Source organism: Anser brachyrhynchus (assembly GCF_964034855.1).
Source record: "Anser brachyrhynchus genome assembly, chromosome: 14".
Taxonomy (NCBI): domain Eukaryota; kingdom Metazoa; phylum Chordata; class Aves; order Anseriformes; family Anatidae; genus Anser; species Anser brachyrhynchus.
The window spans coordinates 18,603,294-18,629,666 of record NC_137709.1 but is presented as its reverse complement, the minus strand read 5'-3'; the positions used below and the strand labels follow the sequence as shown (position 1 = coordinate 18,629,666).

Below are 26,373 nucleotides of genomic sequence, written 5' to 3'. Positions count from 1 at the left end.
TCAAAATAACAGACAGCCAGTGCCATGAAGAAGATTGGGTTCTGAGAGCTTCTGAGGAAACTTTCAGAACCAAGCATGACACACCAGATATTTCTGCAATTTTTTAATAATGAGAATACAAGTTGTTCAGACTCTGTTTTCATACAAGATTATTTTGTTGACATCAGTAGCCTGTAAGTGTTCTGTGTTATCGCAGCAAGAATTAACTTACCTTAATACCAATATAGATAACTTAGCTCACTAATAACCTCAACTTTTACAAACTTTTACTATAATACCTGAGAGAAAGACAGTGTTTATTATTATTACCTACAGAGAAATAGCCAGGACTAAATTTCATATTGGTCCCATCACCCTTGCTGATCATAGTCTTTCAGGAGTGTTTACTATGACAGATCTTCCATCTTTGTGTATTTAATGCAGTGACAAATAAATACATTACATGAGATGGTGAGGTTAAATAGAGCTTTCACTTTTACATGTTTAAGGAACATGTTGAATACCTAATTATGCTTCAGGCCCAAACTCTAGTTTAGTCTAGTAAAGTTTGGGGATTCATTTTTGCATCAAAAAGGGATGAAGCTGTAGCTGTGCTGTTTTTTGTTTTGTTTTGTTTTTCACCTTAAATGTAAGTCTTATGCTCCCAAATTGCTTATGAACATCTGTGTCTTTTATAGACACAGAACAAAGTCAAAAGTGACTAACGCTCCTGTATATGTATACCACTCTGCTATACTGCTCAGTCCCTGCTTGTGCTGAGTTTCTTTTCACATTGGAAAATAATAATATAAAATCTTGATTGTCAGTAGGCCAAACTTTAAACCATAATAACTGGTATCCCTATGCCATTTTAATAATTACTTGGAACAGTATTACCAAGACCAGATTTTTTTTTTTTCTCCTGTGCTACCCAGGGACTCTGGGAGTCCTTTCTGAAGGTCTCAGAGCCTTGAAGCCATGCTAATTCCAGATGTGGGGCTTAGAGTGGGATCAAAGCTAGGAGATGTAGTAGTTATCATAAAACAAAAATTGCCTGTTTTGAACATGTGGCTCAGCTGTGCTGTCTGAGAGCAGCTTCGGCAATCTTCCCTAAAATCTGAGCAAAACTGAATGGCTTCCTCACTACAATTGTTTGTTTTGTCTTTTCAGCTAAATAGCTGTGCTAATTCTTGAGGAATTATTCCAGACTTGGAATTAATGAGATACATTATCATTGCAGCTCTCCAGCCAAGACAACTTGAAACACTCTACCTCAGGTTCTGGAAGCAAACTGTGATAGCACAAAACTCCACAGAGACTAATTTATCATGCTTCTTAATAGGTTATATTAACCCATACAAACCACCATGCTTCCAGCATTTCACTGGCTTCCAGTACCCAAATGAGCTCATTTCAAGCTGTTCAGATAGCACTACCTCAGCAGCTGCAATGCAGCAGCTTGTAGCTCTCAATAAGTACAGTAATCAAGGTTGATATTAATATATGAAATATTTAAGTATGTGTGAGAAAAGGACTGACAATGATAATTAGTATCATGGAAGATTATTTTGATTAAATGATGCTTAAGTAATTAAACTTAATTATTTTAAACCTTTCCATTTCCAACTTTAGCATGTTTGGTTAAACTGTCACATAAAAATACTAAGGTCCTGCATTAAATAAACCATGTTTTCAATATTGCAAGCAAATCTTGTCTCCAGAACAAAGAATATGCAGAAGATTATTTCATAATTTTTTTCTCATGTGTTGAATTAATTAAACCTGACTGTTTTCCTTGAACAAACTTTGAACACTCCCTGTTATTCAGTGTATGAGTACTACAAGGACAAATTTCCTACACGAGAAGATGTGGCCCGTGCCACAAGCCTGGCTGAAGCCTGGGCTGGGGCAGACTAATCCACTTACCTCGTTTCCCGCAGTGACCCCTTGCTCCTCGCCAGGCAGCTGTGTGGTTACTTTGCTCTCACTCACCCTCCTCCCGCATGTCTGGACACGATGTGGTGGACGTGGTGGACACAACGCCAGCTGATGATCAGCACTCCCCAAACCGTGGCCTCAGCAGATGCTCCTCCAGTGACCCTGAGGGGCCGAGCGATGAGGTGAGTTTTCAGCCACAGGCAGAGGTGTCAGTCCCCACAGCTCCTTCACAGCCAGCTGAGGGACCAAAGGGATAGGGTGTCACATCACTTAAGGGCCCATCCCTTGAAGGGATGTGACACCCCTTCCCTTCCCTTCCCTTCCCTTCCCTTCCCTTCCCTTCCCTTCCCTTCCCTTCCCTTCCCTTCCCTTCCCTTCCCTTCCCTTCCCTTCCCTTCCCTTCCCTTCCCTTCCCTTCCCTTCCCTTCCCTTCCCTTCCCTTCCCTTCCCTTCCCTTCCCTTCCCTTCCCTTCCCTTCCCTTCCCTTCCCTTCCCTTCCCTTCCCTTCCCTTCCCTTCCCTTCCCTTCCCTTCCCTTCCCTTCCCTTCCCTTCCCTTCCCTTCCCTTCCCTTCCCTTCCCTTCCCTTCCCTTCCCTTCCCTTCCCTTCCCTTCCCTTCCCTTCCCTTCCCTTCCCTTCCCTCACCTCAGGGGCCTGCTGCCAGCTTTGGGCCTGCCCCAGCCCCGCCGCCCTTTTTAAGCCCACCGGTTGCCCATTGTGACACGGCCACCGCTGTCACGCCTTAAAAACTCCCACAGACATAATGACAGCTAACTTGCCCAGCAGGAAATGACATCACAACTTAGAAACAATCCACCTCTATGACATTCATCATATGAAGGATGGATTCATTTATTTTTAAATAAATCTGATTTCAGTCCTGATTTTTGACCTAAACATGTCAAAATTGCAGAAAAATACTTTTTCTTCATTGTATTTTCAGTAAGGAAATTCATCAAACCCAATTTTATTACACAAACCATTTTTTTCCCTAACTCATCAGCACTCTGTCCCTTCACTTCCCCTCTCTGACAGTCATCAAAATTTTTCTAAGCAGCTGTAAGGGACTGGGAAAGAGAATGGCAGCATTTTGTTATTGTTTAAATTACAGCCTTTCACTATACGGTCAAAGGCTCGACCTTGAACAAAAGACTAAGAATCCAATTCTAAAAGAAAAAAGTCATCACCGTATGGAAAGGCAAGCTTAAGTCTTAGCAGTGCATCCAGGAGAGTTTCAGCTAGAGTAATTACATAACTGTAGTATTTGTTATGAAGGGAAAAGCTATAAATGAATGCATAGAAATATAAGTAACCAGTTTGATGCTTACAGTTGGGGAAAAATGTAGAAATGATATTTCAGGAATTTGTTTAGCTAAAAATAATCTTTAAATCTTAAAAATAGATATTAACTAGACAGTTTAGAAAAATATAGAACAAGTTAGAAATAACATTGAAATGACAAACTTGGAGCAAAAACAACCATGCAGAGGAATCTGTGGTGATACCGTGCTCAGGATACAATGGTACTATTGTGACACTGAGTTTCCCTGGTATTAGTTCACGACTATGACAGGCCACAGTATTGAAAATTAAGGAGTGCTTGTGGTCATAACATTTGAAATTCTTCCAGAGTAACCTTTAGAGTTTTTGAAATGAGCACAATCATTTTTGTAAGTGCTCATTCATTTTTCGTATACCCACCCTGTCTTCCATTCTGCATTTAAACATATTACACTTGCACTTGCAGTGTTAATGGATATCTAATATTTTAATGGAATTTTAGTGAACTGCTCTGTGTATTTCCCCAAACGAGGAATGATTCATTAGGAGCTGAAGCTAGTCTGCTTTTTTGTTCTAGCTAGAGAGAAGACAGCCTGGAGGTATATTTTATTAATTCCTAATATAAATGAAGTTAGATGACTGTAAATAAAATGATTATCTATGCTGAATAAGGAAACAGGCATAGTAGAAAAATTATGTTTCTGCAAGCTAGGGAATGAGACAGCAAGATAGAAATTTGTAGAAAGATGAGATAAAGAAACCTTATCAAACTGTAAGCACTATTTTCTTCTAGATCCCAAAGGTGAAGAGCCTCTGGAAACTAAGGAAAAAAAATATGTAAGTATAGTTTTTTTTACATTGAAAGCCTTTTCTGTCTTAAAATTAAACTTATAACTGCCTTACTGATGAACTGTAAAATGCTATCTTCCATTCTACTCTTTAATGCAGGTATATGAAGTTCAGATAAAGTTCTTTGTGTCTTCTGGAGATCCCTGAAAACAAAATTAAAAAGTGTACACAACATACATGCCTCATAACATTATCCTCAGATAATTATCAACTTATTTTTTCACCTTACTTGTATACAAATATTTCTTATATAAGGCACTGAGCCTTATCACTCTGTCCTTTAAGTTTCAAATAGAATAACCTGCATGGCATGATTTAATATGTGTTACAAATGATACAGTTGCATAGTAATGTAAATTACATTAACATCATAATATATTATACCATCTCTCATATAATTGTCTTCTGTTAAACACCATATTCCAAAACTTTTTAATTACTTTGTTTTTCTTTACAAGCCTAAGCCATTAAACACCTCAAAGGCTGTTGTCCTGAAATTCTCTTTTTATTTAATACAAAACTTCTGCTTAGGGAATCACTGCTGATTCAGGAGAAACTAAACAGACACCGAAATCTAAGTTAACAGGCCTTGAAACCACATTAATCAGAGCTTTATAAATAAATAAATAAATAAACCACAGGTGAATGATCGCTTTAGTAGGCTGACAGATGAAACAATTAAAACTTTTTATGTACATTCTTTTGCTTGCTGACTCCAGTCACACTCACTGAAGAAGCTGAGTGCTCATATCCCTGTTTTGGAATAAATATACCCAATTTAAAAAGATGCATTTCGGAGTGTATTTCTTTGGCTTTGTGGTAGAGCAGACTTAATAACAGAGTGGTGTGCATACCACAGTAGATCAGCATGCAGAACTTTAATTACAGCTCTGTCAATTTTAGACCCTCAGATCTTGTTAAAAACACCATTATATTGGAAACGCTTGATTGTATCAATCGTGTAGCTATTGCCTTTTATGTTGGAAAGCATTTGTTAAAGGTGACACCATTTATATCCATTTTCTAGTTCATCAACATGTACCAGAGTTTTCTTTAATAATATCACATGTATAACATCATATCTTAAAATCACAATTAAAGGGGTGGTTTTTGCCAGCAAACAAATTAAAAAGTATGAGCTTTCATATATAGTCATCAGGAAAGTGGGTAAAGATTTCCAATAAATACTTGCACAGGTTTAGAATTTTAATGAACAAAACACTTCTTATGTCAATTTCCTTTCACATCCTAAACATTTACAATCCGATAATTTTCATTTTAAAGGCTGTAACTTTTTGCAAGGCCCCATTTTGTTAGCAGCTTATTTCAGAACTTCTCTAAAGGAAATTTCTCATGGAGATAGAATTGTAAAAAGCTGACATGTTCCCAGGAATGTAAACAGACTTTGTCTTTACTGAGCGCAGGTTTCCCTGATGCAGACACAGATTAGTGGGTTAGCAGGTACTTGCTTGCGTAAAGGATAACAGAAAGAGAAGTTCACCATTTATTTCAGCAATAGTATTTTCCTAAGCAATTTTACAATGTCAGTTATCACGCTAAAACTAGAACTTCTTGTACAAGAACTGATTGCCTTCAAGGTGACTAAGTGATAACAGAGAAAAAGGAAGTGGCAGAAGTTCGACTTACTGAACGGTAGTTTAATCTTCTAAACCGAAGGTTGAAAACATCTCCATTTTCAGTTTAGTTACAACATAAGAAATAAGGGCAAGAAAGATGAGACCTTTTTCTTGCCTGTCTCTCAGCCAGATCAACAATTAGAAAAACAGGCATACAGTTTGATTTTCCAGAGTCCCACTCAGGGACGTGAGTTAATCACTTTGCCTAGGTACATCAGGAGATATAGCCATTTCATTTCTCTCTCTAATTAGAAGCTGCTGATCAGCGTAGGCACAATTAACTGTGGGTATATGGCCTAGTCATACACATAAACTGGGCAACACAAAGGTCACTAAAATCATTTGGCCAACACACAGAATTTACAAAATAATCTCTGCCTGCTGTATCTTTCTGAGTTGCCAAGGTTTCCTTGTTCAAAGCACATTTTAAAGGCTTCTGGATTTCACATCATAACTGTGAAACTTCTGTCACCCACATACATTTCACTTGCAAATAAAAAGACGTGATGCTTTGTGAAACAATTCATTTCTACCTATCAAGCACAAATGTGTGTTTCAAATGTATGAAATAGTTTTCTTTTTGGCGTTCTTGGTTTCACACTTCACAGTACTCCCAAGCACTATACCTTTTATATAGTACCAACCCTGCTTTTTACAAATCTGAAATGACTACATTTTCACAGTGGTTTTAGTTACAGAAAATTACAAAAGAAAAAAAAATGGATTCACCTCAAACCCTTTCCTCAAATAAGAGGGAAAAAAACAATCAAGAACAATATTTTTCTAAATATTAGCAACATTTTGGCTTTATCTTTAGCAAATAGAAAGAAAATGGAAAACGTTCATTTGCTATGTGATGAAACCACAAACCATGAATTATTTTTCACATTACATGAAAGTAAACTACCATATCTGATCAGTCCAAAAATCCATCTTCCTGAATACCTCGTCCCTGATAGAAGCCAACTGGATATATTAAAGGGAAAGGCATTAAAACACATAAAGTAGTTACTTTACTTACTTTTACAACTACTGGAAGTTACACTACTCATATGCTCAGGAGTACTGTAATAATTAAAATCAATTAATATTGGCATATTTGCAACTGCTGAGATGAGGGGAGGGGAGAAGCTGCAAGAGTGCATCGCCAATGAGAGAGGGCTGAAAGAATGCATCTGAGAGAAGTCAGCTGTACAAAAGCATGTGAGCACGTCCACAAGTTTGCTCCATAACGGAGACACTGGTCAGTAGCAATTCTGACTAATCACTTAGCTAATGCTTTTGGCTCCTCTACTTTGGAGGACTCCTTTCCTGGGGAAAACCAAACCCAACCAAACCTCCTCATTCTCCCAGAACTGAAGTAAATGTAAATAAACACAACACTGTCTGTAGCAAAACTTGCACTTTCACTGAGGATCCACAGAGAAAAGTAAAAATCTAAATTTGTTACAGCTGTTAGGAGAGAAAGCTGTTTTCTGCTCTCTGTTAAATTGGAGTAGGTGACAATGTCCAGGGATTAAAAAGAAGATGCTATCCTGACAAATTAATGCCTCTTCCTAGCACACCAACAGCCACAATGAAAAAAAGTTATTGAAAAGAAAAGGAACAAACTTGGATTTTGATATCATTTGGAACTCCACAAAGCTAAATAGGAATAGTAATGGCAAGGTTTCTTCACACAATTTCTCCTAGTCACTTAACCCAACAGGAACAAAGTGCAGGACACTTTGATTTTTGGTGGGAATTTGCATATGGAAAAGCAAAAAGGTATGAGACACTGAGTTGCCAGCAAGACCAATTGTTTACTTGTTTTCCTATTTAATTTGGAAGAAAAGAAGCCAAAGGAGAGCCAATGAGGTGTATTTGCATTGCATGCATTTGTTTTCAAACAGTGTGCCACAAAAATACTAGCTGGAAATATATCCTTTGTGTATTAAACACAAACATATGAGTGGAAAAATTATTAAAGAGCTTACTGTTGCCTTCTATTCTGAAAGAGAAGCAAATTAAAGGGTGAAAGGATACTTCTTTACACACAGACCCCTTCTTCCAAATATTGTTTGAACACTTCCCCACTGGCAGAAACAACCACCACTGCCCTGCCCCAGCAGCGTCCCATTCATTTGTCCAGACACGCTCAGAAATGTTTGATGTTGTCCTCTGCAGTACTCAGTACATTTCTGTGGAAGCTGATATGTATTTATTCAAATAAACGTATCTTAAATATATTTTTATCAGAGGTCTTAATTGCTTGTCAGGAATTATACTGCCTGCAGCTTAACTAAAGACTTCTCGACACAATTTTGTCTGATGGTGGCTAAAAGAAGTGGATGAGGGACACATGCTGAAAACATGGCACTGACATCTTCTTCAGCCACGGGTACTACAGAGCATCTGAGAGAGTGGGCTGTAGGCACTGGGCTTTATAGTTAACCATCCATCACCCACTGCTGCAGTTACGCTACTCTCTTCCTCCTCACCTTCAGGACCTTCCAAAAATTCTCAAGTTTATGTAAAAAACAAGGAGAACCTTCCAACCTCCCTTCCCCAGCACCAGATTTACGTACTTTTTTCAGCAGCACCATCTAAAACTCTGTTGTTGCCATGTGATATGCTGTCTTAAACAGCCACAGAATGGCTTGCAGCCACCACTACGTCTTTCAAACTAATTTCAAACAAGTTCATTCCTGTTTAACTGTTCTTATTATGCTCTGCCTTTGTAACAGGAGTTGGACTCGATGATCCTTATGGGTCCCTTCCAACTCAGGATATTCTATGAACATTTGTTACAGAACTCTGTTATACATTAATATTGACAAGACCCAAGACACTTTAACTGCTCATCTGCACTTCTTCCCAGATACTATTTTGGTGTAGTGGTCTCAAAACTGATGGGCAAGTGATGGGAAAAAAAAATCAGCCTGATTTGTTGTTATTGTTGTTTTCCTGCTTTTCTTTTCTTTAGATATTGCTCTAAATGTTGATTTAGCATAGAAATTTCAGAGAGAGATCTCTGTTCTGTACTTGTGGTTTTGGGTTGGTTACTTGCCTTTTGGACAGGTCATCCCCCCTACCCACCCCCATTTTTTTAATTAACTGTTTGTCTCCTTGAGTCATCTCTTGTCTTTTTCCTTCTAGACACAGTAGCTACCTAAAGACAGATAAAAATGTTTGCTATGCTTCCACAAAAGTAATTGTTCCCACTACTAACTCATATCGTACTGTATTTGAGGGACTGCTGTAACTCCCACTGCCCACTCACAGAGAGTACGGAGACCAGTATCGCTGTGTCAGCCTGGATGCCAGCCGTGCCCACAGCCAGACCACATCCTGCACTGGAAGGCAGGGGAGTAACAGTCAGCTCACCTGTGAACCATTCCCAGAAATCCCCATCTCTAAAGGGATTCAGATGGGAGGTTTCAAAGGGATGTGGCTTTCAGGCTCACAAAGATTTTAGTATGCATGTCCCATGGCCACACCAGGTTGCAGTATATCTTTCATCCCATTAAGTCGCTTTTACTCATTTTGACACATATTCCTAGTAATGGGATAGATGTACTGGTTTTACTGGCAAAGCTGAATGTATGAACTAATCATTTTGGTTCTTCATTAGCCCGCTGAGATAAAAGTTATGAAGAAAAAAGGCCAAACTTAATAAATCGGCTGGCAATGCTAATCTGCCATGAGTTTTGTGCATTACTCAGGAAATATAAGTGCTATGAAAAGATCTAGTGAAAGCAGAAATTATGTCTGATAATAATAATGGAAGAAGGGATTTGTTCTCTAATTACAAAACATGAATTTGGGAAATCTGGCTTCCAAGGCACCATGACTTTGCAGTTCATTACATTCTCAATAACTCATACTATAAATATGCCCTTTTAAGCACTCTGTTTTCTTGACCCTTATGATGAAGAAATCATTCATTATTTCAAGATATGTGTTCACAGAGTAATGCCTTAATTTGAGAAGGCTTATTGCATCCAAATTCTATCAGATAATAAGAATCCAATTGAAGATCACAGCAGCACAGACTAACAATCCAGAGTGGAAGAGAGAATATTTTCAAGGTGGGAAAGAGACCTGACAAAGAGAACATGTTACAGGAGGATTTGCATTGATCACAGTAAGGTTAAACCTTTTAATGGCTCTACTGCATTAACATCACAGGTTTAGTATTATTCAGTGGGATCATCATAAACACGTACCTAAAAAGTTCCCTACCACCAGAGCTATGGTACAGGACACATACAAGTCAATACATAATATATCTCATACAGGAACTAAGTCTTAGGACAGCTTTTAGCATGTTTGGAACACTTTCTGGGGACTGACAGAATGCATTCAAAATACTAAGCACTAAATGCTCAGGTTACACACTGGATTTTCATGTTCCCTGAGACTTTAAAAGTCCCACTCCATCAGACTTCCTTACTCACACCTATATCACAATGAGTTGCGTCAATCCCATTACCTGTTTAAAAGCTGCTGCAAACCACGGATTTCTGCAGATACTTTGAACTGTCAGTGTAATGTAAAGAATTATTTTGTACATACTGTACAGATGATGGTTTATCAACTTAAAAGCTTTGATAGCATATACTGACATTGACTCAACACAGTCAATCAAAATTGCATATAAAGTGTATTTACAGTGTTAGCTTATTGCTTCATTCTGCTTTCCTCTAGCATTGACTAGCCTTAGAAATGGTTAAAGGTCCAAACATCCTGAATGCTAAGAACTTTGAGAAAGCTTCTCACGTTGTTAGCAAAAAAGATGTTAAAAGTTCAAGTCAAGAGAGAACATGAACTTAAGAAAGTGAAGACACCAGCAAGCCCTGAAAGTCTGAGTTGGATCATAAAAGCAGAGATAAGGAAAACTTACTTTCTGGATTTCTTACAGACGTATTAAATCTCACCTAACTGACATCATTCAAGAATAAGAAAATAAGACTGGGTTTGCACCCAGAAGTGTTTTCTGTTTCTAGTCTTTTTTGCTTAGCAACACTTCTGTGTGAAAAGAGTTCTTTTCACGTTGGCCTTGGAAAATACACAGTATATGGTCTTTTTTTAAAAATCAGAATGATAAAATAGGCAGAAACCTTGCTCATGTTTCATAGCTTGCCTTCTGATAATCTGCTAACATATTAAGACTAAACTAGAAAAGCCTGGCTAAAGTTGGGATTGTCTGAATACAGTTTCCTCTAGCACAGAGGACATAAGAGGAGTTTCAAATGCTCATCTATTAACTCTATGGATCATATACCATCAAAATAACAATATATGAAACATAATGTCTTGCAAAATGAAAGCTCAAGAGCTGTAATAACAAACCCTGACTGAACTTTCTAATCTTTTCACAGACAGAACTATCTAAAGGAATGTGTTATATCTACTAATAGTAACACCATGACAGTGAAACAAACACAAAGATCACCAAAAGTCAAGAAAATTTGTTTTATGCAAAACATACTCAAAATACAATTTTGGCTTTCATGAATTAAAATTATGCAAGCATTTTAATTAATGCTAACACTGATTCATCAACATTGCAGCAAGAGGATGTGCAAACATTTATTTATGATCTTCTAACATATTAGCCAGCAAAGTGTTATTTTTCCCAAATGCAGTCTTGCATAACTTGGCAAACAAACACAAAAGAAATGTTGCTTATGATCATACTGGTTTTTATTTTTGCTGAATCTTAATGAATTTTAAACTGTCTCTGTTAATTTTACTTTTTAATTATGGCACAATATGAACTTACTGGAGATGATTAGGAATTGACTCACCCATTCTTTAGTGAAAGTTCTAGTCCCAAATTCCTGAATTAGAATGGGCTTATTTAGAGTGCAATTTAAACCTTAAAGAAGGAAAATATATTTTTAAATAATACAAAAAAGTCCAGTGATTATATAATATTTTCATTATTGTGTATGTGAGTAAGAGTTTCATAAACAAATTAGTGTGGTACTACCAACATAATCTTTCTTCAACTATTAATGGTTTCAAGTTGGGCTTCCAAGAAAAAGAAAAATCATCTATAGTTCTAGTTATACATACTGGTACTAACACAGAGTGGTCAAACAGCACATAGAGGAAATCCTTATTACAGAAACTACAGACCTACAATCTTGCCAAGTGTAATGGGAGAACCCACAACATAATGTAGCTCTGCTGTGACAGTATTTTGAGATACACATACATTATATATATACTTATCATACTGGCTGGATTTACAAACCAGCAATTTTCCTTGAAGCAAGGAAAAAGAAGAATGACATCATATCTGTAACTAGTCTGCACACAGTGAATAACTTCTTACAAATATTGCCATGATGTGCAAATTATAAATGGGAAAAAGGTGTTCAATTCAGTCACAAAAGAAACTGGTATTCTCTCCTCTCTGAAGAGTGGCACTAGCAGTTACATATAAAAACTTAATCGTGAATCCACAAAATAACTCATACATTCTTCAGAGTGGGAAACAGTACATCCTTTTACAAGGTAACACGTGCAATCAAATAGAAGGAGGAAGGTAGAAAGCTGGAAGACAGTTTGATGACATAATGATAGACACTGAAGTCATCCTAGGGATAAGCCACAAGATGACTCACCCCACTTCGGAGGCTGGGGACGCAGGTTCATGTAACGGTGGTTCATGCACAGCAGTTTCCTCAAAACCACTTAAAGACATTGGAGACTCCTGCAAAATTCAGTTTCAGAATTTCTGCTGAGGGGGTTCCATTTGAAAATAATGAGGCTCCTATTTCCTTCTTAATACTATAAAAAGCCAGGGTAGAAGATACAATTGAAGTAAATGGTATAAATGAACTAAGCTATCCTTACTTAGTTCTCTCCTTTTCTCAGAGTTTTGCATCAGGGGGAACTGTGTAGACGCTATTCCCTTTTAAGATCACCCCAAATCATACTTTGTAGACATTTCTTTGTACAACACAGTACTGTAATGTCTGTGTCACAGCTTAATGTTTCTGCATATTTCTTTCCACATTATTTTTTCTTCATTTGTGGCCAAATATTCAGACTTGTAGTTACTACTGTGCACTGTTCTTTATATACAGTTTAATGAAGAATCTCTCCATGGGAGCCTACCATTCCTATGGGGCTGAATTTTCTAAATAAAATTCCCTGGATATTTTTGAGGCTCCTGTCCCAGGAGACAGTAAGTAAATTAAATTTTGTACTGAAAATACACCAGTACTTCATGTCACTGCTTTCCTTTTGACGTAGAAGCCAACTTTCAGAATACCAGACATATGCTGCCCCTTGGCAAAGCATTGAGACTGGCATCAGGACAAAACATTCATTTTAAATTAAAGAAAAAAAAAAAAGCACAATGCTATATTTTTGATCAATATTGCTTATCAACTATATTACTCTTCCTGCTTCCAAATAACAAATTCTGTTTACCTCCTTTAATTAATTTTATATCCATGAAAGCGGGATACAAATATATATAGTGAGCTATGACCAATTTTGCCTGTAGATGGTATAATAAGAGCTTATATCTAATTTAGTAGATGTAAAATAAATTTTGAATGCATATGAATTTTTTTTCAATTTCCACAATAGTGAATGTTTAAGAAATTTTAATAAGTCCCCACGTTTAAAATTTTGGATAACCAGTTATAGTTTTTGTTTATAATTCAGAGTTCCTTCTGTTGTGTGGAGTACATACAGCATGAAGCCAAATTTTTTTTTATGTTTGCTCAGTAAGACATTATGCAGAAGACATGTTTTGGAGAAAGTAATGTCTTTTCATAACCACTATTCCACATATATTTTGTTTACTTCCTCAAACATACAGTCTCATATGTGGGAGGTAAACATATGGATAATCACTAGGGTGCCTCCTGTTGTGATACATTCTGTTTGCATTGGATGATATGTTTATATCAGGCTTCATAAATAATCAGCACTTTTACAGATATGAGCTCTTTTTTTTTTTTTTTACCTCGACTTTTGGAGGAACTGACCATTCAAGATTTCCTAGAGAACTCCAAAATAGTTTTTAAAAACATTTTGTATAATGTATTTTGATTTCAGAGTATAAGTAATTACATTACTCTATTTGTATGTCTGATGTATTTTCCTGGCAATGAATAGTCTATTTAATTGACCTTTTTACTAAAACCTCTAGAAAAAATGTCTGTTTGGTTGGACTAGGAGCAGTGAGGTGGGAGTTAGTTATGTAGGCAGGTGTGTGTGTGCACATATATATACACAAATATACACATAGATACACACACATACACATGCATGTATTACATATATATCTGTGCATATTTTACATTCCCCTGGTTGGCACACTGAACTTTGAAAACAAGAAAGAATCACTGCGAATCTGTGGATCCACTATAGTTTTCTTAGAACCATTCTCATTTTTAGAATCTGTTCAGGGAAGTTTCCGAAAACATATGGAATGATTTATGCACCCATTGCACTCACTGACATTCACTGGGCTTTAGATGATTAATTCCATCAAGTTCCACAGAAAATCCCTCTGCTAGGGTGTGTTTTTCATTGATCAGTAGAGAAACTCCAAAAATATAAAAAATATTGGACTGAGCTGTTCATATACCTTGGTCAAGTGAAAGAAATTTCTGCAAAGTTAGCTAATGGAAAAGAGCCATGACAGAGACTTGCATATTCATTAATTATACAATCCAGAGAAACAATTGATTTTAATAGAACTATGCCAATTGAAACCCAGTTAGGACTTGAATTCTTAAGAAATATAATGATATACTAGAGCAATCTAGATTACAGATTTAATTACAGAGCAAGTAGTTTGTTTTTGATTAAAAATTAATAATTAACACCTCAATAGTTGGATAATGATGGTTTTGTCTGCTATACGTAATTAAAATTTATAAATCTTAGTGCTTTACAGACATAATTTAAATCATTTGACTTCATAAAATGTAAGTCAAAGCATTGCTTTTAAGCAATTATTGAAAATCTAATGGAAATAAAAGTACTGCTCATTTAAAATAAAGTTAAAAAACACTCCTAATAAGTCTGACAGAGCTTCTATTTTATGCTCTATCTGAGGAAGCCATAAGGAGTTCTCTTAGGTTAATAAACAGAAAAAAGTAGGAACATAAGCAGCCCAGAAATACTGGATGGCCATCCTCTTTTATTAAAGTTGAAGGCACAAGACAGGAGCTCATGAGCTTTCCTTCAGATTTAATTCTAGATGTTCTCTTCTTCAAGCACATGTGCATAAATAGCAAAATTATTTCTGTTAGCTAGATTTCCCATTTAAGCAGAAATGCAATCATCATGGTACCTAAATATTGTGTACACACACTGACTCAATTTTCTCATCATTATTTAGATGCACTCACTGCTTAAACCTGAAAGACTTCCCACCCATACCAATTAACCTAACCCTGCAGTTCTGTTCTACCTAGTTGTCCTTGAATATTCCCTTGTACTTTTCTGTGTTATTCATTTGAATTAGTTTGTCTCTTCCTAGATTATTTTTTTTTGTAATCTAAAACCTGTCTCAATCAGCCCATATTTTTCCATATTTACTTTCCTTAAATATATAAATGTATTTCCCAGCTTAAGTGTATCACAAAGAGCAGTTCCTTTCACAGCATCCCTTTCTTTTCTTCTCTTTTATTTCACTTCTGTAACAGTCACAGCAGTTGTTACATGGAAAGACAATTTCTGATGAATAAAGGCCCCTCTAAGATGGAACTCCATGTGACTTTAACACTAGTTGCTGAATTTGCAGCAGGTATTAAGTCAAAAAATGTGCTGTCAAATTATTGGGGAATGTCATACACTGGCATGAGTGGGAATTAAATAAAAGTAAAAAAGACATGGTGAAAATCTATACCTAGAGTTATCATAAGTAGGATTCGTTTAACTACATTGTGAAGCTGGACATACTACATCTCATGATATCTAAACGTGATCAGCATAAGTACCAGTGCAAAACTTATATATATCTAGTGAGAACTATTTAGTGGAGCTTCACACAGGAACAGAAGAATGCTTTCTCCAAAAGCAACCATATCTAGTGGCCAGGACACCAGAGCAAGGGGATTTGAATTCCTGAGCACTTAGGTACTGTGAGTGTTCCTCCAGGTAGTCTTCACCTGCACAGTGATCTTCATTATCTTCTCAATTTCAGAAAATCCAGAACAATGTCAAAACAGCAGAGTATCTGTGCAGCTGGATTTTCCCTGGTACATATAGTCTGAAAACAGATACTTGGGTCTCACTGTGCTTATGCAGTTCCCTATCTGTTTATTAAATTATATCAAACTGGGGGGAATGACTGATACACAAGGTGGATGTGTTGTCATTCAGAGGGATCTCTCCAGATTGGAGAAAGGGACCAACAGGAACCTCATGTAATCCAACAAATGGAAGTGCAAAATCCTGCCCTTGGAAGGAATAATCCCATGCACCAGTACAGGCTGGGAGCTGACCAGCTGGAAAGCAGCTGTGTGGAAAAAGACCTGGGATACTGGCAGACAAGTTGACTAAAAGTAAAGTGCTCCTGGGGCAACGCAGGCCAACAGCCTCCTGAGCCTTTCGAACAAGTGGACAAGTTAGTGTCAACTGCAGGTGACTAACCCATGAAAATACAGTGGAAAGAAGTTTTGTGAATAAATACCACAGTCATCCAGGGCACAATACAAAGTAATAATGAAGATTTACACTAACCAGACAATCATTAAAAGAACAAGTGGTCGTTTGCATCTTATACAGATGCCCTAGTTCCTGAACTACTATCCCTCAGGGAAGCCGATGTGCTCTCATTTGTTTACCGATCAGAGATGTTCGCACCTGAAAGCCTTCACAGTAAACTTTTCATTGGAACCAACATGATTTTTGTGCACATTTTTGTGATTAATGAATTGACAACCTACAGTGAAAAGTATTTATGTTGTGTGTCCTCCCACCTAATTTTATTCACCTAACTTAAGGTTCCCTGCGCTCATTCAGTCTGTTGAGTCTCTTGGGAAAGGACAAACATCTCAGTTGGTATGTACAGTCCAGCCAGTTCCCTTGGACTAAACACACTAACTTTCACGCAGTTACACATAGGTGGGGTGAATCCCAAGACTGAGAAACCACCTACTTATATTACTTTTCAAAATGAACAAAGGCATCATAATCTGGCCTGTAACATTTTCTGCTTACAGTTCTCATCCAACAGAGATGATGGCTTGACACCTGAAAGTTATTTTATGTATATTCAGATTTTATTAACTATTTTTAGCTGTTGTATTATCTGAACTGAGTGGGTAAGCATATTTTTCCAAACTGCAAAGAACAGCAATGTGTTTAAAGGCAGAAGCTCCTTTGAGGTTTAATGCAGGCTTTTCCAAGTAGCATGATTTCAATCTAAACTCCAAGATATTGTCATTGCACCTTGTGTTCTCAAGGCAGCAAAAAGGAAGTAAAAACCTCATTACTTCAAGTTTGACAAGCCTCCTCTATTATTAATGTGATGTAAAATTTCTCCCTGATCACCACATTCTGAGCATATTTAGCAATAACATTCTACCCCTTAGCTAGGAGTGAGCACACAGCTTTGAATGTGAGTAGCTTGAGGCTTTCGTTAATGATAGCATTGCAAGCTAGACAATCTTTGCAGGATTTAGGCAAGGACAGAGCAGGCCATGTTGCTTTTGATCCTTCAGAAACAGCTAGAACCTGGATGAATTTCTGAGTACAAATGCTATTATACTCAGAAGGAACTGCTTCTCTTCCCTGCTGCAAAGTGAACGTCATGAACATGCTGGTTGAGGAACAGCATATGGAGGCTGATAGAGGAACTAGAATAAGATTATTCTTTAGTGATGAGGAAAGGCAATCTCAGCATATAAATTAAGTGAAGCTAACGAAACCACTAAAATGTAATCACCACCTAGGGAAGTTTTACTACAGAATGAGGGGAGGAATAGCTTGTGGTCTTGCGAGATCAGTGGTAATACGGGGACCACAACTGCACAAAATCCAAAAAAAGCCTTGGAATCCTATATTATGGAGGTAATTCTACAGTTATTCTACATGAGAAAATCATCTTATCAAGTAAATACAGAGAAAATGTGATGGATTCTTTACAGGTTTTCAAGAAGAAAAACTTGGCCAGATTCAAATACAAAACCAAACACCTAATTTTATTTTGAGGCACTCTATTTGGCAATCTAATTAGTGGTAGTCTTTCAAGAATGGTGCAGGAGTTTGATCACCCTTGGAATGATCCTTTAATTATAACTGAGACATAGAACCACCTTTTCAAAAATCTTGAACTAAGTAGTAGCTTTTTCTCCTGTAAAACTGTAAACAGTATTAAAATACTGCAAGATCATGTTCTTGTTTCATATTTTAATGAAAAACATTGTAGAAAAATTAGGCAGTTTCAACTATGTAACCCCAAATAAAAGTAAATCGCTGTCATTTTCATACCACCTTGTTTCTTAATGTAACTCCTGAGTTATTGTACAAATTTTGCATATATATATGATGTAAATCATTACAGCTAGTAGAAAGAATGCTATTTTAAAATACATGTAACTGATAAAGTAATGTCTTAATGTGTTCTCTCTTTCTATCATATATATGATCAGAATTTTAAGTTATATATTTTGTGTTTTTATCTAAAGTTTTGGTAATAATAAATATGGAAAATGTGTAAGTTAGGCAGGCATACAACACACACAGCTAGAAACACCCTAGTTTGATTTTGCACAACATATTTTCGTTTATTGTTTTTCTGGAGTTCATTCTGATTTTTTAGATGATTATTTTAAGAATAAATTTTCCTTAAGCAGAAATATATTTTGTTACTCTTTCATACTTCTGTGTTCTTAAACATCATATTTTTCCTTATTTACACTATTTTTTTCCTCTGAACATATATTCACTGACATGATTCACTGCTTTGTCCAATCAGTGGCATAAATTATGATGTAACCTGTGAACAGGACACGAAGTCAGTAGAAATGGCCATATATAACTTTGTAAGAAACCCTGTGGCTCATCATATGGCTGATATTTGTCACATTACTGCAGAGAAGTCAGTTACTGAATAAGGTGAGCATACCATGAGTACTGCTAAACTCCATCTGTTCCTGACAGTAGGCACTTGGGCAACTGATAGCAAGCTACAGCCGCATGTAATGCCTCAAATTTTCTCCAGGTTCTGGCTTTGTTCTACATATATCTTGATTGTGGAAATATGATGAAATGTCATAAATCCAGCTTCTCTCTGCTCAGTCATTTTATATTTTATTTCACAGAGTAGGAGAGAAGCAAAGAAGCCAAGCAAGACTTCCAGGACTGGGATTGTAGAACTGGGTTTTTGCTTGCCAGCCTTTAAAGGGAGGTAGCACTAGAGACTGACATAACTAATGATGTTTTCTGTCCAAACAGGTAGTATTACGTTACCAATAGCAAAAGCTTTTTCATGTTATAAGTAAAGGAATCTGAATGTATCTTAAAACAGTAACAAAAAGGTTTAGTTTGCTATAATGTCAGAATCATAGAAAAGAATCATCAAATGATATACCTATGAACAGCATTTTAACGTCTCGTGGCCATGAATTCCTTTACATGTAAGTAAGTGCATCTTCATGAGGAAACTCTTCATTTTATGTTACTGTGCAAAAATATCACTTTAGAAAACTCTTCATTTTATATGGCTGTATCTTTATGGCATTACTCTTTAATTATCTTGGGTGTAAACATTAGAGATGGGACTAATTAATTAGGAAATCTTTTGCACAAATACCTGATGTCTAGAAAAATTAATATTTGTTCTTTACAGGATCTGGGATCTGATGAAAAGAGGCAATTTGAATTAGCTGCAGACAGTGAACATTAGCGGCTAATTAATTTTCTTCATGTTTTGTCCCAGATTGCATTACACAACAGTTGTAGAGCAAACATTTCTGTGTCAGTGTAAGGATGTCAGATTTCAGGTTAGATTATGACTCCTCAGAAAGAAAAAAATAAAATAAGAAACACTAAATGTAATTACAAAGGAAACTCAGAAAGATGGAACTAATTGAGAAGTCAAAGCATTATTTGGTGGCAGTTTTAATTATTTCTATAGGAAATTAATTGGTTGTGACTCTCATCTCTGAAGATATTCTAACATCCATGGGATTTCCAAATAGCAGAAGCAATCTTCTGTTGTTTTAATGATAGCTACAATAATGAAACAGTAAGCATAATTTTCTTAAAATACACGTCGGCACACAGTATATTTTCTTTATTTATGTGCTTACTTACATCTTTAGTGTGAAGTTGTTTAGTAGCTCATGTAAAAACTTATAAGATCCAGACCATATGCATGGATTTTTTAAAGTTTGATTATTCATGTACAGAAAATACAACACTTTTGTCTACTGAAAATTATATTGTATTACATATAAAATATATGCAATATGTAATTACATATATTAAATACATATACATGTGGAAATATGTTAAAATATGTAATTGTATATAAAATGTATATAATAACAATCTAATTATTATCATGAACACAGGCACAAAGAGAGAAGTTCTGACTATGGCAAAAATTTAAAATGGGGTTGCTGGGACATACCTCATGGGAAAAGTGTAATTAGCATGTGAGCACGTGTTCTACTCAAGCACTAGTTAATGGGAGTGTTGGGGAGTTATAGCTGAGCTGTAGGAATACTGAAAATTCATTTTTAATTCCATAGCATCTGGTTGGCAACAACCCTATCAGCAGTGTCTGCCCTCATTTGTTTTCTATACTCAGAAACAACCTTAATGCATAAATTAGACAGATGAAACTCACACAATGCAAATTTAACTAATCATCTACTGTGAAGATAATTTAAAAAGATGAATAAGTAGTCACATTGTTCCTTACACAACAAATAGGTGCAGAACGAAGTGTAAAAGCATATACAGATCAATCTTTGTATAAAACTAAATACTGTTAATTTTTAAATTTTTTTTTTTTTTAGGATAAATGCAAAAGATTTGCTTCACTTTTGGAGCCTGGAGGAGTCACTGGGATATATTGTTAAGCATATACTCGAAGCTTTACTGACTCAATGTCTCCAGGCCATTTTTATGTATATCTTGGGCCTCCATATCATATCATATCATCAAGAAGTTGTTTTTAGAAATTGCATTTTGACTCATTAGCCATACAAATAAACATGATTGCTAGTGTTTTTAAATGGCTGTTAAGCTCCAGTACAGTATTTACAAGATTAAATTTCACATCTGGAATTCTGCTCCTTGATGTTTTGAAACTGTGTTCAAAAATTTCAGGCATCTACTCCAAACAAAACTCCAAGAAGTTGTAAGACAGAACTTAAAAGCAGCACTATTCATTATAGATTGCATTAGAAAGGAAGAATTCTTCCACCTAGAAATTAGACAGACTATTTAACTGAAGAAAAACAAGCAGAAGATTTATTTTTTAAGGAGGATGGCTCTTACGAACCTGAAGGATAGGGCAAGTCCTGCAGATGCTTCAAGGTTTATGCAAATAATTTTAAAAGAATTATAATGTATTGTTGGAATATAATTATGCAGACATCAGAACATCTAGTGTAGCCTTCTGTGCCTACACAACACCTGTCTCATGCACTGAAATAACCATATTGAAAACAATATCTGACTTCAGAAATAAAACTCCAACCCAAACTATTTACAATATTCTCTTCTTTAGCTAATCAAAGTCAAAAACCCCAAAACATTATTTCAACTTAAATGAACTGCATTTTACTGTGCTTTCACTAAATTTGTCAATGCTTTAGATGTTAATTAAATACATCACTTACCAGCCTTTAGCAATGACACTTCAGGTTTCTCAGCACCCTGTACAAAATAAATAAATAAATAAATAGATAGATAGATTGGTTTAACTTAGTGGAAAACCACTTTTATTTAGCTTTCTGGAAAATAAGATATATTGTTTTAATACTTACATAATTTATTATGGCAAATAAGGTTTGGAATTAGTATCTTGATACTACTCATACTGAAATCTGGGGTAAGACTTCCACAGCACTAATTCAGCTTTAAGCCATAGGAGAAAGAGGAGCTAAATCAGAAGGCTAAATCAAATATAAATGCAAACCCAGCCTGGTTTACAAGGCAGAAACTGGGCAGCAAAACTGCAGAATTGTTCTGAATCCTTCTCAGCTGGTCTGAGGGAGACTATGACTCCTTCAAGCACCCCAGCTAAATCACTCACTGAATTCAAAAACTCATTCTGGCACATTGTGTTTTGAAACCTGCGCAAATGTCCCGAAACATCAGGCAGTCACTGCATGTCAACAAAAAGGAGATAGTTCTCAGAATTGTTTTGATTTAAACCTCATGTAAATGTAGTTTGCTTTTTGTTGAGCAGAACTTTAGCAGGCCAGTATGAACTTTCTTCTGTAGAACGTCAAGTTCTTTAATTAATGATCTTTTATAAATATCTTGCAAATTTTTAAGGAAAATCCGCTTGCTGTCTTTTGGTGGAGGGGATGGAAAGTGCTAGGTGTATTTTCAACTGCAGTTCATATTTCATTCCTTCATGCAGACTGTAGTTTCTCAGTCACAGGGTACAACAAAACTTACAATCGCTCTACTAGTTTCAAGGAGTAAACCTCTATCAGATGCAGAGCTATGATACATATATTATATATATACAAAACATTTATATATATTGTATATTTATATATATATATAACTTTTTGAGTGATTTGGAAATTGGACATTTGGCCTTGAAAAACAAAATATTCAGGTTTTGTATTTCCTTTGTCATGTTCTTCATAATATGTAAAATTTTCATATGAAAATAAATGTTTTTGGATATCATATATATGTTTTTCTTTAAGTCTTGACAAATTGTGCATTTGTCACAGTTGACTAAGCTAATAGTTATCCTTAATTTTTGAACTATACTTTCTCTAATTTGATACCTCTAAATTTGTCATTATCATCTGGGATAGGAAACAAACTACTATACTGACTTGTAATTTTCCTTAAACATGGGAGTTCAGATCTCTTCTGAAATTATTCTCTAGAATCTTGAGTATTTTGTTCTCATCTTTCCATGTATGACCAAGAATTTTTACAGCTTTATCTTCTGAGTCGGTAAGGATTTCAGTCACCTGCTGACTCTGATGTCATAATCCATTTTACCATTTATTTCACTAGTGAAAATTTATTTCACTAGAAGGTGAAGATATTCAGGAATTTTCTAATTTTTTATCCATAATTCTTAAGTAGGCCAGAATGTTTTGTCTTCTTCATGACACCTATTTAATTTTCTCCTCTTAATAAGGATTTTTCTTTACATCCAACTCAATTAATTCCTGTGATTTGTGATTTTATTTTGAACATCATAAACAATGGTTGAGAAAATGGACAGCATTGCAGCTGGCACTTTCAGATAAATTCAAAGGCATTAGGTACTTAATTCTTACTGAATGTTGAAATGAAATCCCTTCTCCATCTTCCCTATATTTCATCATGCCTAATGTTCCAATGACCTTTTAAGATTTGCAGTGATTTCAGTTAGCCACTCAACCATCAGAGGCTTTAGAAACTGTCATGTCTAATGCTGCCGCACAGTAAATCTCATTAACATTGTTCTCATGACTTATAGCAGCTATTGGTGATCCTACCCATAGCTGCTGCTGTCCAACACGACTGGATCTAATACTGAGCACCTGGAAGGTGTAACAGGAAGCCAGATTTATAACTCTTAAAACTACCAGAAATTTGTTGGTCATGTAAAAGTGACTGAGAAGAGTCATAGAGATTTCTTCATTTACTGAATCATTTTTACTCTTCTTTAAGAAACACAATGACTAATCAGCAAGCCTATACTCTACAGAGCACCTTGTGCTTTCAGATATGCCAGACCTCCACTACACAGTTTTTCGAAACTGCAACCCAGTTGCTATGACTACCGCAAGCTCCCATAGGATGCCTGTATTTAGCTGGCACATCCTGACCACCCAGAATACTAATGAAAGGGAAAAGTGCAGTGTGAACTGCATATACAATTATCATGTTTCACAATTAAAAATAAATAAATAAATGTATAGAACCTGTTCTCTCAGTGGATATCTTTTATCTTTCTACGCCCTGTTACTGGATTTCAATTTATACGTATCTTTTTTTAAAGCTACATCATATAAACTCTGTTAGCAGAAACAAGTATCTATTATTTTAAAATACAGTTAAACAAAACTAGGTAATATGGATATCATGCTAGTTATATTCAATTGTAGTAAACAGAAAAATTAAATGTGAGCTTTTCTGATGAGATCTCTGATTTAGGTCTATTTGCTGACAATCTTGCAGGGAGATTTTGGATCATCATTGCTAAAGATTACTGTTACCTGTATCAGGGAGTATTGAAAATAAATTTCATTAAGAACATGGTCCAGAAACTATGACTGTTGGCTATTACCATCTCCATTCATGTCTACTGCCTAATGTCCTCTATTCTATAGGAACTCATCAGAAAATTCCTGACATCCTCATGTGTGTATATATATGTATGTAGGTCCTGACTGTTTCATTTCAGACCTGTGGAATATAAAGAGGAATTATTTGTCTCTTTTTCATCTGTTTGTTTGATGAACTCCTGATAAAGATGAACAAAAAAAATCTAGGGTGAACAAAAAGATGAAACAAAAAGATGAAGATAAAGATGAACAAAAAATTCTATGGATTCCTCAAGATGTATCTGTCACCTGGTTGACTACAACTGTTATCACAGAGGCATCGGTGGGCAGTGGATATTGCTAAAACTTAGCAGGCATTTTGAAAGGAACTAGATATGAGGAATAGCCAGAATCACAACAGTAAATATAAATTTTATTTTTATAGATTCTTACATTTATGGAGTTTTATAAGAAATATTCAAGTTCCACAGCATAGGTAGTTCGTATGCAAGCACTAGGAGAAAATATTTCTTCTATTATCCCTTAACTGCCTTTTACAGAATCTCTGAATTGTGTTATTGATAAAGAAGCATGTGTTGAATGCTCTGAAACAGGAAGTGTTGTTGTGGATAAATCTATAAAAGGTTTTCCTTCAAAAATAAAAAAATGGAATAAAAAATAGAAGCAATCGCAATATATCACTAGTCACATACAAATAACATTAATCCATTCCTGACTTAGACACAAGCAATATGAAAAAAGCCATTATGTTAAGTCCCCTCTTAGAACACGATTTCTGTGAGCATTCTACATCAGAGATCTAGAGAAAAACTCTTAAACTGAATGAGTAGCATCAATATGTCTGTGAGTGATGTAAGGGGATATAGACTGGTGCAGGGATGTATTTCAGGATATGCAAAATAAAAAGATATCTGAAGGGACTATACCTCATATTCTAGCAGTAAGTGGTTATTCCTATTTACCTAATAGTTGTGCTTGGGGTCAGGGAATGCAAAACTTTTGCCAGATCATCAGTGGTTTTTGCAATACAGTTTGCAGAATCTATTGTTGCTGCAATTCTGATAATCTCTTAACACTGACCTAACACAAAATGTGTTTTCCACTGAGAGTGAACTCAGATCTCAGAAAAGCCACAAAGCAAGGTACAGACAGTGTATACGCTGCCTTCAGAGGTTTAATGCATGACTGATTGAAACCTGCTCCATTTTTATGAGATGACACATTAAATAATTCTCATATTTGGTTTGCAGGAATGCCCATTTCTGCTAAGGAATGCTCTAAGTTCATGCGACACCCACAGATATGCATGTCAATAGCAGCAAGTTTAGTATTTAGACATCTTCAGCTACCAACACTGATGTAGATTTATCAGTACTAAATTATGGACACAGGCAGTCTGAAAGCATTTTTAACCACTAGATCACCATCCTACTCAGCAGTGATGGATAAACCACAAGACTAATCAAGGCACAAGGAATGCAGCTTCTGTCTGCCCAATGACACAAAGCTCATACTGCACTTACCAGCACATGCAAGGTCATTTAACCCTTGTACCTTCCCCTCTCTCTAAATTTAGGAACACTGGATCTGCTCAGAGCGAGACATAAATATCTGTGAGTCTAGTACTCTCTGCTGCTTATTCTGGTGTTAACAGCAGTGTCTTTAAATACCTGGAGGCAACAGTTAGGTATTAATTTTCATAGTGCGTAATAAGGAAATGGGCCTGGCTCACATTTACAAAGCCAGCTGTGAACTTCATCCAGCAACAGTTAGGTCAAAGGGTTTTGTTCAGCTTCATCCTTTTAACTTTTGCCTGTAACAAAGTGAAAGCAAGGCACAATATTAAAAAAGGATAATATGACCTTTCCAAAGAAAGCTGTTCAATGATGTTTCAATATCCCAGTGACAACTTCAAAAACTTCAGTTAAATGTGATGCCATAATTTTGACATTTTCTCCAGTATGGAACAAAAGGAAATTCTAGTAGTTGGGATTTTCCATAACCCGAAAATTCTATGTCTGAACTCCAACTTTCCGCTTTTTTCAAATAATCCAATCTTTACATGAGCAAGACTGTTACAAAATGGCAGGTCACTGCCCCCTTCTTAGATGATATCTACTCATCTCTTTCTCTGACTATACATCAATTTCTTTGAGCTACAATGATAAAACCATCATCTGATTAAAATGAAGGGAGGGGAAGAAATGAGACATGAGATTACTCAAGAAAGGAAAA

The 26,373-nt window shown here is 35.9% G+C and overlaps 1 protein-coding gene across 12 annotated transcripts in view; it reads right to left on the bottom strand.

Moving 5' to 3' along the window:
* Positions 1 to 26,373, bottom strand: part of LOC308177538 (uncharacterized protein) — a gene marked incomplete at its 5' end in the record, with an annotated part of 322,880 nt that overhangs the window by 95,446 nt on the left and 201,061 nt on the right. For all 12 annotated transcript variants that reach the window (XR_013939209.1, XR_013939210.1, XR_013939211.1 and 9 more), the window contains 6 exons: positions 1,906 to 2,154; positions 3,959 to 4,189; positions 6,705 to 11,546; positions 12,301 to 12,389; positions 21,508 to 21,544; positions 25,871 to 25,951. The remainder of the gene's footprint in view (positions 1 to 1,905; positions 2,155 to 3,958; positions 4,190 to 6,704; positions 11,547 to 12,300; positions 12,390 to 21,507; positions 21,545 to 25,870; positions 25,952 to 26,373) is intronic.